We start from the raw sequence: 17,866 nt of genomic DNA on the forward strand, positions 1-17,866 counted from the left end.
ATGCGTCAGTGAGATTACAGCACATTCCTCAGCTCAGTTTTACTACTGTGGATGCTTTACTGTGCCTGTGTGGTGAGAAGAGGCTTCCAATCAGGATAAGAGAGAAACAATTTTAAAATATAGCCGCAAGCGGCAATGATCGGGGTCCAAGCAGATTGGGAGCATTTGGATGCTTGTTTGTTATTTGGGTTACATGGTGTACTTCTTGTGCGATTTGATGCAAATTAGAGATTGGAGATTTGGCACTGGAAATTGATGATTTAGATTTGAAAGTCCCTGGTCATTCCAGTCCTTGGAGTCAAATGGGAAAAGGAGCAACCACATTGGTAATTGACGAGATTTGAAAAAATCACATGCTTTAAAAAAAAAAAAAAAAATAGAATTGGCTACGGTAAGCTCACTGATGCAGCAGCATGGTTTACTTTTCACCAGTCGTTCAGAAGGCCAAGCCACTGTCGGGATTCGAACTGGGGACCTCCGGCATGTCATGATGTGGGGTTAACCCCCAGCACCACGGAGCATCCTTGATCAGACCTACCGAATTCACGCACTCAAACTGTTGAATTGTCGAGGCTCCAAGTAACGTAAACATTTCTTAAGAAAAATATGAATAATAAAGGTAATGGATGATAACTATTAACAAACATCTAACAATTATGATGTCATACACCTGTATATTAAATAACATGTTGATTACACATTTAGAGTGGTTTATTTAGCCTACTTAAAATTCATTGCCTCATGACAAAATTTAATCTGAGAAAATAAATCAAACGGTTTGACGTATCCAACTTTCTTTGATAACTTTTGGTAAGCATGGTCTGTAGATGTTTCACACTGAATTTCAGAAGAATCTGACAAACGGTCTCGGATGAGATGATAAAAGTAGGTATTTCAGACAGTGTGAACAGGCAGGAAGACTAACTTGTAAAAAGTCTAATTTATGATGCAAATTGATAAAAGTCCATTGTAGGAAACAGAAGAAAGAATTTTGAATTTAGGTCAAGTAATTCCTGAGATACAGGCTAAAAGGTAAACGTCCTTTCTGTAGCGCCACCTTTTCGCCGTTGGCTCCAAGGTTTTGTACACCCCTTCTTCATGATGTCATAAACGTCTGTACCAATTTTCATGTTGATTGGATGTTCACAATGGAAATTCAAAGCTGCTGAATTTTGATTGGCTGCTCGCAGCCACATTGTTATCAAAGCAATATTTTGACAAAAGTTAGAAAATGTTACCATGAGCCACTGTGCCAAATTTGAACTTTTTCAGAAAATTTGTCACTGAACAAAAAAAGCAATTTTTAGTTAATACACCTCCTAGTGGTTTGTTTTTACGAAATTTGGGGATCGTCCACAGATTGTCATAAAGATCGTACGTGTGAAGTTTCGTGAAAACTAGACAATGCGTTCACGAGATACATCTACATCTAAGACATCTACTGTACTTAGGCATTTTGATAAAAATTGATTGGTTCGTATGGTTTGCGCTTGGTGTATGTGAATTCCTTGTAACTAAACTGTAATTTATGTTTTGAAAACTGTCACTGTAAATGTTTATATTGTAATCAGGGCACCTCTGTAAAAGAGACATTGGTCTCAGTGGGACTTCCCTGCAATAAAGGTTTCAAGTCAAGTCAAGTATATAGCAAATGGATTGACGTATCAAAATTTATTTAACAACTTAAGATCAGAGAAGGCTGTAGATGATCCTGACTGTGTTTTGGGATGATTGGGCCAACGGTTTCTGACGAGATGTTGAAAATAGGTTTTTGAGAAAATTGAGAGTCGCAAAATCTGACATTTTTAGAGCAGAAGACCAGTGGAGCAAAGATGCACATGACTTGAGAGATAGACATGAAGAAAGAATTTTGACTTTAGGCCACACTGTTCTTGAGATATGAGCCAAAATGCAAACTTGATTATTACAGCGCCACCTATGGGCACAGTACCTCAGGTTTTGGGGCCTGAGTAGTGGGGGACATTTGGGACCATTTTGTGAAGTTTCATGTTCATAGGTCTTACAGTTTTTGCTGCACAAACACTTTTAGGGGAGAAAAATAAATAAGAATAATCCCTAAAAATGGGATCAGCTGGTCATTTTGTAAATAATAAATAGCCACTCCTCTGCATGTGTTTAAACCAAAAGGGGAATCTCTCCATGAGCTCAGGGGGCAGGACTCCAGGAGGGTATTTAAACATGAGAGAGCACCACATCCTGTCATGAAAGCATGGAGATGATATGGACCACGCTGGTTCTGGCATTAATGGTTGGACCTCTCACTCTGGCAAAGGGAGGGTCAGGGTCAGGGTGCACACTGCTTGGGACCCCCAGGCCTGCTTCATTCTCAGAACCTGGGGACTTTGTGATTGGAGGCGTTTTTACCATCCACTACAATTTTATCACCACTGAGCATAACTACACCAGCCGACCCAAAGCGCCGCAGTGTACGGGGAGGTCAGTGAAGAGAGGCAGAGCATTGTACAATATGGCCACTGTGGAGACAGTCATATGTTCAGATTCTGGGAATGCATATTTATTAGTATAAACAAAATGTGTTGTGAAATTTATAACTTGGACTAAATGCAGAATATAGGTTAAATATACTGTTAATTAAATTGCTCAACATTTATAATATTATGATCTCAACAGGTTTATTCATGCGTCTTAAATTTTTAATACGTCTTTTTAATTTTTTGTTTCATACATGCTGTCGTTGTTTTATTATGTTACAAAAAAGAAAGATATATTTTCCATAATTCTCAAGATAAGGCATTGTATGTCCTTGCAACAGTGATGTAGTCACAATTAGTTTAAAAGAGAAAATTTAGCAACTTTAGAAATATACATGTTCTGTAATTATAGAAGTCAAATATATTAAAAATATGTAAATTAACTTGGGCTATTTATAACCCCAGTACCAATATTTTCTTTTATCATAATCTGTTTGTTTTCATGGTGAGCCCATACAATACTTCTTTCTTATTTCAATCTATATATGAACCAAGGCCAATCAAATAAAAAACTTAATTTTAAATTCTTTCATTTCACTCATTTGTTGCATGTTCTGTTATGTTTATGTCAATTTTTGTGACTCTTCATATTGTTGTTCACAACAGGTTGGATTTCCAGCAAATGCGCTTTGCTAGAACCATGGTTTTTGCCATCAAGGAGATCAACAACAGCTCAGAGCTCCTGCCAGGTGTAACTCTGGGCTACCAGATCCATGACTCATGTGCCTCTGTGCCAGTGGTAGTGAAGGTGGCATTCCAGCTGGCCAATGGCATTGAGCCAGTTTTCTTTCCCAACCAGTCCTGCTCAAAATCTGCCACTGTGCATGCTGTAGTGGGTGACACTAGCTCCACTCCTTCCATAGCCATGTCCAGAATTTTCGGACCCTTCGGCATCCCCCAGGTGAGCTCCTCCTGCCCAGTCCCACATTGCATGTTCCAATAAATTACCTGAAATGATTATGATATAATCATCCTTGCATTCAAAAATGTATTTGAAATAAATATTATTAGATTAGCCCTTACTATATAGAATATTGTGTTATTTTTTAATAATATATCTGCTGTTTTTGTTTCTGTGAGTAGACACCTATAGTCAAAATATTTCTTGCTCTCTAGATTTATCCTTCAGGAGACTTTGAATTTGCTGAATGGCTGCATGAATTTGTACACAGTGCTAGTGTATTAGTGTTGAATATACAGACATAAGTAGCTAGGTATGTAGACGGATATATTGATTCACTAATATTCTTAGTTAGAATGAACTTACATTCACTGTTTAAAATGTGCATTTTTCGTTTCACGGAGCTATAGGTGAGCCACTATGCCACCTGTGCCTGTCTTAGTGACAAGCTGCAGTTCCCCACCTTCTCCAGGACCATCCCAAGTGACTACTACCAGGCAGCTGCCCTGGCTAGACTAGTCAAGCATTTCGGCTGGACTTGGATTGGCGCGGTGAGGAGCGACTCAGACTATGGGAACAACGGGATGGCCGCCTTCCTGCAGGCTGCACAGGCAGAGGGCATCTGTGTGGAGTACTCAGAGGCGCTCTATAGGACCAACCCTCGCGCAAAAGTGCGACGTGTGGCAGAGGTCATCAGCAGGTCCACGGCCCGTGTCATTGTGGCGTTCATTACCTCGGGCGACATGCTGGTCTTACTTTCGGAGCTGGAAGGCAGGCTGATGGCCCCGCTACAGTGGATTGGGAGTGAGGCCTGGGTCACTGACCGCAAGATGTTGCAGTTCCGTCTGTTTGCCGGTGCCATCGGCTTTGCCATCCCCCGCTCAGTCATTCCAGGGCTGCGAGACTTCCTGTTGGACCTGGGGCCGGCACAGGTTTCCCACTCACCACTCCTCACAGAGTTCTGGGAGAGCGCTTTCGGCTGCAGCCTGGGGGGAAGTCAGACCTCAGCGGCCCAGAAAACATGCGATGGAAACCAGAATCTACAAGATCTGCAGAACCCCTACACAGACACATCCCAGCTGCGCATCTCCAACATGGTGTACAAGGCTGTGTATGCAATAGCCCATGCCATACACAGCATCATCTGCACAGACAAACCTAACGCTCCACCGCACTGCAACACAAGTATCCAATTTGAGCCATGGCAGGTAAACAGTCCATTACACTACCTTTCAACTATAATGCATAAGGGTATAAACAATTATTATTATTATTATTATTATTATTATTATTATTATTATTAGGCTGATGCCCTAATCCTGTGTAATCTGGACAGCATTCAATGTTACAGTGCAAATTACAAATAATAACTGAGTGAGTACAGTTTAAGAAATATAACACAATTTACTACCTAAAAGGCCACACCAATATATCGCATTCAGTGAATTAGATCCTGAATGGAATGTGAAAGACCTGCTAATTTTCATGCTGGCCATAAAAATATTGGAAAGAAATATACACTGCCGAGACTGTGTGGATGTGGTTACTTGGGAATACTGAGTAGATGGATAACGTGAAGGTTGAGTGGAAGTTGAGCTGGTTAACGACAGGTGTACTATCAACCCTCTGGCTCCCTCTCATCAGGTCATGGAGCACCTGAGAAAAGTTAACTTCACCAGGAATGGGTACAAAGTCTCCTTTGATGCCCATGGGGATCCAGTGGCTACTTATGAGTTGGTGAACTGGCAGGTGATGAGGGATGGGCACATGGAGTTTGTTACTGTGGGCCACTATGATGCCTCTGCCCCAGATGGACAGGTTTTCATCATTAAGAAGAACATTACCTGGGCAGGCAGCCAACCACAGGTAATTTCACATTCAAATATAATTTCCTTAGATATGGTGGCATGTCAGAGTTGGATTCATGTCTATTGCTGTGATATCGGTTTCAAGGTGCCTGTGTCAGTGTGCAGTGAGAGCTGTCCCCCAGGCACTCGGAAGGCTGTGCAGAGAGGAAGGCCTATCTGCTGCTATAATTGTGTGCCCTGTGCTGAGGGAGAAATCAGCAATGCTACAGGTACAGAGAAGCAAAGATACTTGTCTCTATGAAGCACATTAATTATACTGCATTTAGCTGAAGTAAATTCTGAATAGGTTTATGTTAATCAATGGACTTTGCAGGCTCTCACAAATTGGGGAAAACACCATGTGTTCATGCCAGACAATGCTGATGAGTTTAATTTAGGTATAAAGACTTGAAGCAGAAAACTTGTGTGGAACCCATGTTTCATCCCATAGCCCCCAGGCTCAGTTTTTCTTCTGCTCACTCCTGAACAGGGTTTTCTCTCTTTTGTGCAGATTCCTTAAACTGCATCACCTGTCCAGCTGATTACTGGTCGAATGCCAAGAAGGATGAATGTGTACCCAAACCTGTTGAGTTCTTGTCCTTCCACGAGGTTCTGGGGATTATCCTGGCAGCTTGTTCGGTGACTGGGGCCTGTTTGGCCATCATGGTGGCTGCCGTGTTTTACAGACACAGGGACACTCCCATTGTGAAAGCCAACAACTCAGAGCTGAGTTTCCTGCTGCTCTTTTCATTGAAACTGTGTTTCCTTTGCTCTCTTACCTTCATTGGTCGGCCGTCTGAGTGGTCCTGTATGCTGCGCCACACTGCGTTTGGGATCACCTTTGTTCTCTGCATCTCCTGTGTTCTGGGAAAAACAATAGTGGTGTTAATGGCCTTCAGGGCTACACTTCCTGGCAGTAATGTCATGAAGTGGTTTGGGCCTCTGCAGCAGAGACTGAGTGTTCTTGCTTTCACTCTCATACAGGTCCTTATTTGTGTACTTTGGTTAACAATATCCCCTCCATTCCCCAACAAGAACATGAAGCACTACAAAGAAAAGATCATTCTAGAATGTGATGTAGGATCAGCAGTGGGGTTCTGGGCTGTACTGGGTTATATTGGACTTCTCTCTATATTGTGCTTTGGTTTTGCTTTTCTAGCACGTAAGCTGCCTGATAACTTCAATGAAGCCAAATTCATCACATTTAGCATGCTCATATTCTGTGCAGTCTGGATCACTTTTATACCAGCTTATGTCAGCTCACCTGGGAAGTTCACTGTAGCGGTGGAGATCTTTGCAATTTTAGCTTCCAGCTTTAGCTTGATTGTTTGTATTTTTGTCCCTAAATGTTTCATTATATTGTTTCGGCCGGAGCAAAATAACAAAAAACACATGATGGGGAAAATGCCATCAAAATCTCTCTGAAGCACACAAAGATTCAGTAGTATTGATGGATGATTGTATTTAGAATATTTGTTATGTTATTCTGCAACTGTATACTGTATTTCTTGAAGTGAATAACATATATCTGTAAATATCTCTGAGGACCAGATTTTTACCTCTAATATTAACTTAGCTGGAGCCATAGACCATTGGGGATTTCATACCACCAATAAAAGATTGATGAATCAGAGTACTTGTGTTTTCTGTGTTTTGTGTAAATTTCTCAATTGTTCAGTCTGCCTGCAGAGGGCATGTGCTGGAGGCAGGCAGAGTCAGTTCTACTCCTTTGAGTGCTGCAGAGTGGAGCGGGAGGTATGGCTGAAGTTCTCTACCAGCCTAACAATATACATCATCATCATACTTGTTTTTCAGGGCTGGGAGGGCACAGCTGTTTTTGGTTCTTTCTTTCAGCAATCATTTAATTGAAAAGCCGTGTGAATATGACTTTAGCAAGGGACTTCCAATGAGGTCCAGCAGATTTCTTCCTGAGATTCAAAGAAACACAGCATGATCACATGCTGTTGATTGCTTATCCACCAGCCATTCTCCATCTAACAGGAGGGGTGTACTGGGCTTATTTTGATTTCTGATCATAAAATTAACATCTTTCTGCAGAGTCCATTACATTTCATTACAGGAATTTGGCAGACGCTCTTATCCAGAGTGACGTACAACAAAGTGTATAACCATAACCAGGAACAAGTATGTCGAAAACCCTAGAGAGAAGTACCGTTCCAAGTGCAGGGAACAACCGCATAGTTCAACTTGGACCCTGACGGTTAAACTGATTAACACTAACACAAACGAGAACAGCAACAACGCAGTCTATGCAAAAATACAAGCAGTAGTTAAGACAAGTGCATTAACTAAGTCACCTACGAAACAGCTACCTAGTTACAACCCTTAGTTACAAAGCTTACAGTCAATTAAGAGATTACATGGAGGTAGGGAGGGATGGGGAGAGGTGCAGCCTGAAGAGGTGAGTCTTCAGTCGTCGTTTGAAGTGGGTCAGTGTCTCAGCTGTTCGGACCTCCACGAGGAGGTCATTCCACCATCGTGGGGCCAGAACAGACAGGAGACGTGTTCGGGAAGTCGCAGGTGCGAAGAGGGGGAGGTGCCAGGCGTCCTGAGGAAGCAGAACGGAGGGGTCTGGCTGGCATGTAGGGTTTGAAGATCTTGTGGAGTCCAAACAGAGTGCCAGGCAAAACTGATTGCTTCTCATTTGGAAAATCCTTGTTCGTGTTGGCAGTGACGCTGTGGGTGTAGTTTAGTCCAATGCCGCCACTCCATACCTCACTACAATATCTTTCAATCCATAGCAGTCTAACATTTGGGAATGCACTGTCTTAGCTGCATTTTACAGCTAACGTATATACCACAAAGTGAGTACTTGTTATTATTATTATTATTACAGAAAAGTATGATGAATAATAATATATCAGTAATGATGTAATAATAACAGCAAACCAATAATACAAGAAATACTACTATTACTACTTCTACTACTACTACTACTACTACTACTAATAATAATAATAATAATAATTAAAGCCGCAAGTGGCATTGGGAGGGGTCCAAGCATTGGCACTATTGCGCCCCCTATGGAGCGATTTTAAAATGGTTTTGTCCTCATGATCATATACCTTCACCCAACATTTGCGAAGTTCGTCGGTTGACAGCAGCCATACCGTTTATCCGACTGGGCCCATTTATATTGCATTTATGTAGGTTGTTCCCCTGAGGCTCTGTATCTGATTTGGTGCTGATTGGGCCAAAGTTGAAAAAGCCCTGTAGAAAAACCTGTTTTTCAAACTAGAACCGACGGTGTCGGATTACTTATTTGTGTCCCCATGGATGTCTCCTAACCTCTTGCCGTAAGGCCTTTACTATGTCGTAACACTTGGATGGCATGTCGTAACACTTAGATGGCCCGGCGCGTATGTAGAGCTGCAGCGCTTCCATTAACGCACGTTCTGTTATGATGACCGTTTTCCCGACCCTTATGCTGCGTTCAAGATAACTCGGAACTAGTAAAAAAAACGAGGTCCGACTTGCGAAAAAAGCAACAGTTGTCGAACAGTTGTCGAACTCGGAATTATAGGTCGGATATTCGAGCATCATTTCTGAGCTCCAACTTTTCCGACTTCCGGATTGGTGACGTCACAGTAAGATAAATGGCGGTATTTGTAGTTTGTGGTAACAAAGGAAAATGGTGTATTTAGGCTTTTCATGCATTTTCATTTGGGTGTGTGATTATGTGATGTGTTAGTATCGTTTATGTTTCCCATTCATAATAGCAATATGTGAAATTTAAAAGTTACGATATCCATCAGCAACTTTTTTCGCTAGCCAGCTTAGCTAGAAAACATTTTTATGGTCAGAAATAAATGCTACGAATGATATAACGAAACACCTGACAGTGATACCATATTTACATTTCAGTACTACTATAGCCTAACTAGTTCCGCGGTTTCACTCTATTTACTCATTTAATATACTCCTTAACAATAAAATACAACAGCGTTTTCTGTGGGAATCCATGATTTCCCAAGTAAAACAGCGTGAACGCAGTTTTTCATTGTCTGGGCATATTTTTCAGAGGAAGCGAGCTGCCCTGTCGTTCGACAATGTAAACAGGCTTGTCTGTTCAAAAGCAATGGTATAGCCTAACTTTTGTATCCAAAGAAATGGGAGTATAGCCTAACTGCAATATCCTAGTTCGAGTCCCAGTTCTGTATTATACTCCCTTTCCACTGTTTCCTGCTTACTTTAGCCTATTTATTGTTTGTTTTATTTTGTATCATCCTGTTTTGATCCCACATAGTAGAAGGGGATGTTTTTGTGAGCCTTTATTTTCCCCATGTGAGGCTGGACACAATTACATTGTGTGATTTTCTTTAGAAGTGCAAGGGATCCAGAGAATGATCTTTGAGTAATGGAACATTTAGCTGACCAATGTACCTGTTGTATAATGTGTCGTTTGTTGTGATGCATTGAGGTCCATCGTTTTGTGTTAATGCTTAAAAAACCCAGGATGTTCTAGTGAACCTTTTTTAAGCGTAAAGTTGGACACGCTACATTGTGTGAGTACTCATATTACTAAATAATGTTAAGTTTAGCAGGTCAATATGCCCATCTGTTGTTGCCTGTTGGGCTTGAGTTAGCCATGTTATGATTTGAGCATATTCTTTATGCTAAATGCAGTACCTTTGATGGTTTCTGGACAATATTTGTCATTGTTTTGGGTTGTTAATTGATTTCCAATAATAAATAAACATACATTTGCATAAAGCAAGCATATTTGTTTTCTCCCATGTTGATAAGAGTATTAAATACTTGAAAAATATCCCTTTAAGGTACATTTTGAACAGATAAAAAATGTGTCATAAATTTGCGATAAATTGCGATTAACTATGGACAATCATCATTTTAATCGATTTACAGCCCTAATATATATATTTACCATCATTCTTCTATTATACCAGCATGTTGTCGCGTGTTTGCTGAGAAACTAAAATACTATCAATAAAAATGGTTTAGCTATTTCCCAGCATAATGACGGATTCAAAGACTAAACGAACTCACCCGATATTGTCTTCAAATGGATCCATGCCAAAGTAAAGTAATTATTCATCCTCCCAAAAAGCTTTTACTAACAAACTTTTAGTAGCATGCACTCTGGCACTGTCTTCCATTGCTTCCCCAACGCGAACATTTTGGCATGTTTTATTGACATTGTTAAAGCACCATAGATTCACCTGAATGACTAATGATAAATGCCACTCAAAGTTCAAAAGTAATCTGACACCGTCGGGTCTAGTTTTTATCAGTGAGGGGCACTGATAAAAACTAGACCCGACGGTGTCAGATTACTTAGTTGCGTCGCCATGAATGTCTCCTAGCTGCTTGCCGTAAAGGCCTTTCTTATGTCAAAACACTTAGATGGCATGTCGTAACACTTAGATGGTCTGGCGCATATGTAGAGCTGCAGCGCTTCCGCGGCGCAACAAAAAAGTCAAAATGGCGGGCAAACAATATGGCGGACATAGGTGGTCCCAATAGCAAGGTTGTAGAGCACATTCAGATGCATAGGTCGATGAAGTCTTGTGTTGATCTGATTTATGGTGTGGGAGTTATGGCCTTTTAAGCATGACTCTTTGTTATAGCACCACCATCTGGCCAACATAGGTGATTTGTAGTGCCTTAGTAGTGGGGGGGCGATAGGAACCCACCTACCGAATTTGGTTGGTCTAGGACTTATGGTTGCTGAGCCTCAGACACTTTTAACAGAGAAAAATAGGAATAATAATAATCCTAACAGGTACAGTAGGATTCCAGCAGCTTTGCTGGTTGGACCCCTAATAATAATAAACCTTTGCCTGATTTATCATACTTACCCATGCTTGCCAACTAAATTAACCCTTACAATAATGGTCATAAGATTACACTGGAACGAATTTAAGATGTTACAGCTCTCTAACTTGCTGATGCTATAACTTTCTATCTTGCTCTCTAACAACTGCTGAAGCTACAAAACTAAAGTTTACATTCAAGTTATTGCTACTTCATGGTGTCAGGGAGGTTTTTGGTTCATGTGTCAGTGAGATTACAGCACACTCCTCAGTTCAGCTTTCCTAATGTGGATGTTTACTGCGCCTACGTGGTGGGAAGAGGATTCCAATGAGGATAAGAGAAAAACAATTTTAAAAAATGGGATCATAATAGTTGGTCATTTTGTAAATAATAAATAGCCACTCCTCTGCATGTTTTTAAACCAAAAAGGGAATCTCTCCATGAGCTCAGGGGGCAGGACTCCAGGAGGGTATTTAAACATGAGAGAGCACCACATCCTGTCATGAAAGCATGGAGATGATATGGACCACGCTGGTTCTGGCATTGATGGCTGGACCTCTCACACTGGCAAAGGGAGGGTCAAGGTCTGGGTGCACACTGCTTGGGACCCCCAGGCCTGCTTCATTCTCCCAGCCTGGGGACTTTGTGATTGGAGGCGTTTTTACCATCCACTACAATTTTATCAGCACTGAGCACAACTACACCAGCCGACCCAAAGCGCCGCAATGTATGGGGAGGTCAGTGAAGGGAGGAAGAGCATTGTACAATGTGGCCACTGTGGAGACAGTCATATGTTCAGATTATGAGAACGCATATTTATTAGTATAAACTAAATATGTTGTGAAATTTATTACTTAGGTTAAATATACTGTTATTTAAATTTCAACAGGTTTACTCCTACGTCTTAGAAAAAAAGCCTGTTAATTTTTTGTTTCATACATGCTGTCGTTGTTCTGTTCTGTTACAAAAAAGAAAGACATCTTTTCCAAAATTTATCAACTTTAGAAATATAAATGTTCTTTAATTTTAGAAGTCAAATAAATAAAAAATATATAAATGAGACTATTTATAACCCCAGTACCAAGATTTTCTTTTACCATAATCTGTTTTCATGGTGAGCCCATATAATATTTCTTTCTTATTTCAAACTAAATGTGAATCAAATAAAAAAAGTCAATTTTAAATTTTTTCATTTCACTCCTTTGTTTCATGTTCAGTTATGTTCATGTCAATTTTTGTGACTCTTCATATTGTTGTTCACAACAGGTTGGATTTCCGGCAAATGCGCTTTGCTAGAACCATGGTTTTTGCCATCAAGGAGATCAACAACAGCTCAGAGCTCCTGCCAGGTGTAACTCTGGGCTACCAGATCCATGACTCCTGTGCCTCCGTGCCAGTGGTAGTGAAGGTGGCATTCCAGCTGGCCAATGGCATTGAGCCAGTTTTCTTTCCCAACCAGTCCTGCTCAAATTCTGCCACTGTGCATGCTGTTGTGGGTGAGTCTAGCTCCACTCGTTCCATCGCCATGTCCAGAATTTTTGGACCCTTCGGCATTCCCCAGGTGAGCTCTTCCTGCCCAGTCCCCCATTGCATGTTCCAATAAATGACCTAAAATGATATATGAATTATGATATAATCATCCTTGCATTAAAAAATGTATTTGAAATAAATATAGAGATGAGCCATTCATATATAGGATAGTGTGTTTTTTTTAAATAATATATCTCCTGCTTTTTGTTTCTGTGAATAAACACCTATAGTCAAAATATTTCTTTCAGTCTAGATTTATCCTACAGGAGGCTTTGGATTTGCTGAATGGCTACATAAATTTGTGCACAGTGCTAGTGTATTAGTGCTGAATAGACAGACATAAGAAGCTATGTATGTAGAGAGATATATTGATTCACTAATATTCTTAGTTAGAATGAAGTTATATTCACTGTTTAAAATGTGCATCTGTCCTTTCATGGAGCTATAGGTGAGCCACTATGCCACCTGTGCCTGTCTTAGTGACAAGCTGCAGTACCCCACCTTCTCCAGGACTATCCCCAGTGACTATTTCCAGGCAGCTGCCCTGGCTAGACTAGTCAAGCATTTTGGCTGGACTTGGATCGGGGCGGTGAGGAGCGACTCAGACTATGGGAACAACGGGATGGTCGCCTTCCTGCAGGCAGCACAGGCAGAGGGCATCTGTGTGGAGTACTCAGAAGCGTTCTACAGGACCAACCCTCGCGCAAAAGTGCAACACGTGGCAGAGGTCATCAGCAGGTCCACGGCCCGCGTTGTTGTGGCATTCATTTCCTCGGGCGATATGCTGGTCTTGCTGTCAGAGCTGGAAGGCAAGGTGCTGGCCCCGCTACAGTGGATTGGGAGTGAGGAATGGGTCACTGACCGCAAGATGTTGGGGTTCCCTCTGTTTACCGGTGCCATCGGCTTCGGCATCCCTCACTCAGTCATTCCAGGGCTGCGAGACTTCCTGTTGGACCTGGGGCCGGCACAGATTTCCAACTCACCACTCCTCACAGAGTTCTGGGAGAGCGCTTTCGGTTGCAGCCTGGGGGGAAGTCAGACTGCAGCAGACCAGAAAACATGTGATGGAAAACAGAATCTGCGTGATCTGCAGAACCCCTACACAGATACATCCCAGCTGCGCATCTCCAACATGGTATACAAGGCCATGTATGCAATAGCCTATGCCATACACAGCATCATCTGCACAGACGAACCTATCGCTCCACTCCACTGCAACACAAGTATCCGAGTTGAGCCACCTCAGGTAAGCAGTCCATTACACAATCTTTCAACTATAATAGATAAGGATAAAAACTCTGTTGTTGCTATAATAATACTAATAATACTACTACTAATAATAATAGTAATAATAATAATTATAATAATAATGATTATTATTATTAGGTTGATGCCCTAAGCCTATCTGATTTAGAGAGCATTCAATGTTGCAGTGCAAATTACAAATAGTAAATGAGTGAGCACAGTTTAAGATATAACACACAACCTACTAGCTAAAAGTCCACACCAAAATATAACATTCAGTCACTAGAATCCTGACTGGAATGTGAAAGACCTGCTAATTTTCATGCTGGCTGTAAAAATATGGGAAAGAAATATACACTGCCGAGATTATGAGGATGTGGTTACTGGGGAATACAGAGTGGATGGTTACCGTGAAAGTTCAGTGAAAATTGAGCTGATTACTAGCAGGTGAACTATCAGCCCTCTGGCTTCCTCACATCAGGTCATGGAGCACCTGAGGAAAGTGAACTTCTCTAGGAACGGGTACAAAGTCTCATTTGATGCCCATGGGGATCCGGTGGCCGCCTATGAGTTGGTGAATTGGCAGGTGATGAGGGATGGGAGCATGGAGTTTGTGACTGTGGGCCACTATGATGCAGCTGCCCCAGATGGACAGGTTTTCATCATTAAGAAGAACATTACCTGGGCAGGCAGTCAACCACAGGTAATTTCACAGTAAAATGTAATTTTATTAGACAGATATGGTGGCATGTCAGGGTCAGCTCCATGTCTATTCTGTGATATTTGTTTGTTTGAAGGTGCCTGTGTCAGTGTGCAGTGAAAGCTGTCTCCCAGGCACTCGGAAGGCCATGCAGAAAGGAAGGCCTGTCTGCTGCTACAGCTGTGTGCCCTGTGCTGAGGGAGAAATCAGCAATACTACAGGTACACAGAAGCAGGGATAATTATCTCGATGTAGCACATTAATTATACTGCATTTAGCTGAAGTAAACTCTGAATATGTTTATCTTAATCAATGGACTTTGCAGGCTCTCATAAATTTGGGGAAACACCATATGTGTTCATGCCAGACAATGCCGATGAGTTTAATTTAGGTGTAATGATTTGAAGCAGAAAACTTGTGTGGAACCCATGTTTCATCCCACAGCCCCCAGGCTCAGTTTTTCTTCTGCTCACTCCTGAACAGGGTTTTCTCTCTCTTTTGTGCAGATTCCCTGAACTGCATCACTTGTCCAGCTGATTACTGGTCGAATGCCGAGAAGGATGAATGTTTACCCAAACCTATTGAGTTCTTGTCCTTCCACGAGGTTCTGGGGATCATCCTTGCAGCTTTTTCGGTGACTGGGGCCTGTTTGGCCATCATGGTGGCTGCCGTGTTTTACAGACACAGGGACACTCCCATTGTGAAAGCCAACAACTCTGAGATGAGTTTCTTGCTGCTCTTTTCATTGAAACTGTGTTTCCTTTGCTCTCTTACCTTCATCGGCAGGCCCTCTGTGTGGTCCTGTATGCTGCGCCACACTGCGTTTGGGATCACCTTTGTTCTCTGCATCTCCTGTGTTCTGGGAAAAACAATAGTGGTGTTAATGGCCTTCAGGGCTACACTTCCAGGCAGTAATGTCATGAAGTGGTTTGGGCCTCTGCAGCAGAGACTGAGTGTTCTTGCTTTCACTCTCATACAGGTCCTTATTTGTGTACTTTGGTTAACAATATCCCCTCCTTTCCCCTACAAGAACATGAAGCACTACAAAGAAAAGATCATTCTAGAATGTGATGTAGGATCAGCAGTGGGGTTCTGGGCTGTACTGGGTTATATTGGGCTCCTCTCTGTATTGTGCTTTGTTTTAGCTTTTATGGCTCGTAAGCTGCCTGACAACTTTAATGAAGCTAAATTCATCACATTCAGCATGCTCATATTCTGTGCAGTCTGGACCACCTTTATACCAGCTTATGTCAGCTCACCTGGAAAGTTCACTGTAGCTGTGGAGATCTTTGCAATTTTAGCTTCTAGCTTTAGCTTGATTGTTTGCATTTTTGTCCCTAAATGTTTCATTATATTGTTTCGGCCAGAGCAAAATACCAAAAAGTACATGATGGGGAAAATGCCATCAAACTCTCTGAAGCACACACAGATTCAGTAATATTGATGGATGATTGTACATAGAATATGTGTTATGTTATTCTGCTAATGTGTATTCCTTAAAGTGAAAAACATATATACATGTAAATATCTCTGAGGACCATATTTTTACCCCTAATGTTAACTTAGCTGGAGCCACAGACCATTGGGGATTTCATACCACCAATAAAAGATTGATGAATCAGAGTGCTTATGTTTTTTGTGTTTTGTGTACATTGCTCAGTTGTTAAGTCTGCCTGCAGAGGGCACATGCTGGAGGCAGGCAAAGTCAGTCATACACCTTTGGGTACTGCAGAGTGGAGCGGGAGGTATGGCTGAAGTTCTCTGCCAGCCTAACAATATACATCATCATCATGTGTGTTTTTCAGGGCTGGGAGGGCATTGCTGCTTTTGGTTTTTTCTTTCAGTAATCATTTGATTGAAAAGCCGTGTGAATATGACTTTAGCAAGGGACTCCCAAAGATTTCTCCCTGGGATTCAAAGAAACACAGCATAATCAGATGCTGTTTATTGCTTATCCACCAACCATTCTCCATCCAATAGGAGGGGTGTACAGGGTTCATTTTGATTCCTGAGAATAAAATTAACACTTGCTACATACGCTTGATTTGGGAATTACGAGAAACAGTGCAAATAAAATCCAACTATTTTCTACTGCCACCTCCATAGCCAGCAGAGATTCACTGAGGTTCACAAGAGTGATTGAGCTATGCAGTTCACACAGATAAATCTGTCCACTTCTGACCCTTATTAGAAACACAGTATTCACCAGTAATATCAGCATAAAACACTCTTCGGTAGAAAAGTCCAGCAAAAGTGATATTATGGATTGTAAGTGGCAACAAAGAGAGTATTTGATACTTCAAAGGCTTGTCAAAGCGTTATCTGGGGGTTCTGGTATATATTCAGCAGCCATAACTGAACAAAGAGGTACTGCCAAACATACTGTTCTTAATGCAATTCCCTGCTCTTGACCTAGCTTGAAATTTGTATTCAATTTTTTTGCTGATCTGTTTGCCTTTAATCGGGCATGGACATCACTGTCAAGAAGTATGCGCTCCTGACTACCAGCATCACCTAAGCCACTGCTCTTCTTCAAGTCATGGTAGCCATTTATCTGAAAACTTTCCTTGTCCAGCATTTTTGTATACAACCAAGAGCATAATCACATGTTAATTAATTAAATGAGGAACCGCAACTGTGCGGAAACACCTGCTTTCAATATACTTGGTAGTCCTCAATTACTTAAGTGTTTCCTTTTGTCGGGGAAATATCTACATAGCCTAACACGGTTCACCACTTATGTAGGGAATATACTTCTATATTCTCACATGGGGCACCACTTATGTAAGCGTAGCGGTGTAATCGCAAAATCAAAAATTAGTTATCTAAACTATCCAACTATAAATTTGGAACTTCAATTAATAATCAAAATTACTAATATTAATGATCATATAATTTCATCAAAGATTTTAGAGATAACCTGAATGATAAAAATCTTGGATAGGCTATTTTGACTCAGATTGTCACATTGTGGCGACATCATAACAAACACAATGTTCTTGTTGAGAGAACAACAAGAACCCCCAGATCTATGTGAAGACAATTGTCCTTGAACTTCTCTCTTCTGGACTTAAAGATACATGGAAGACCATTGTGTGGTCTCTTCACCATGATGGACTCCTAGGTCATCACCCAAGAAAAACTTGATTAGTCACACAGGGATACCTCCAAGCTAGACTGATGTTGGCCCAAGACCATTTGAAACATGGGAATGAGTTTTGGAAGTCTGTCCTTTCGTCTAATGAGACGATACTGGAGGTTTTCGGGCACAGGAATGTTGTATTTGTTTTGCGAAGGAAGGGAGAGGCCTTCAGTCCTAAAAACACAGTTCCTA

At 41.4% G+C, this 17,866-nt stretch overlaps 2 pseudogenes; both read left to right on the forward strand.

Moving 5' to 3' along the window:
* The first annotated feature begins 2,241 nt into the window (after positions 1–2,241).
* LOC118209477 lies at positions 2,242–6,500 on the forward strand (annotated as a pseudogene).
* A 5,078-nt stretch (positions 6,501–11,578) lies between these two features.
* On the forward strand, positions 11,579–15,771 carry LOC118209478 (annotated as a pseudogene).
* The last annotated feature ends 2,095 nt before the right edge of the window (positions 15,772–17,866 follow it).

This window comes from Anguilla anguilla, chromosome 12, assembly GCF_013347855.1.
Source record: "Anguilla anguilla isolate fAngAng1 chromosome 12, fAngAng1.pri, whole genome shotgun sequence".
Classification (NCBI taxonomy): Eukaryota; Metazoa; Chordata; class Actinopteri; order Anguilliformes; family Anguillidae; genus Anguilla; species Anguilla anguilla.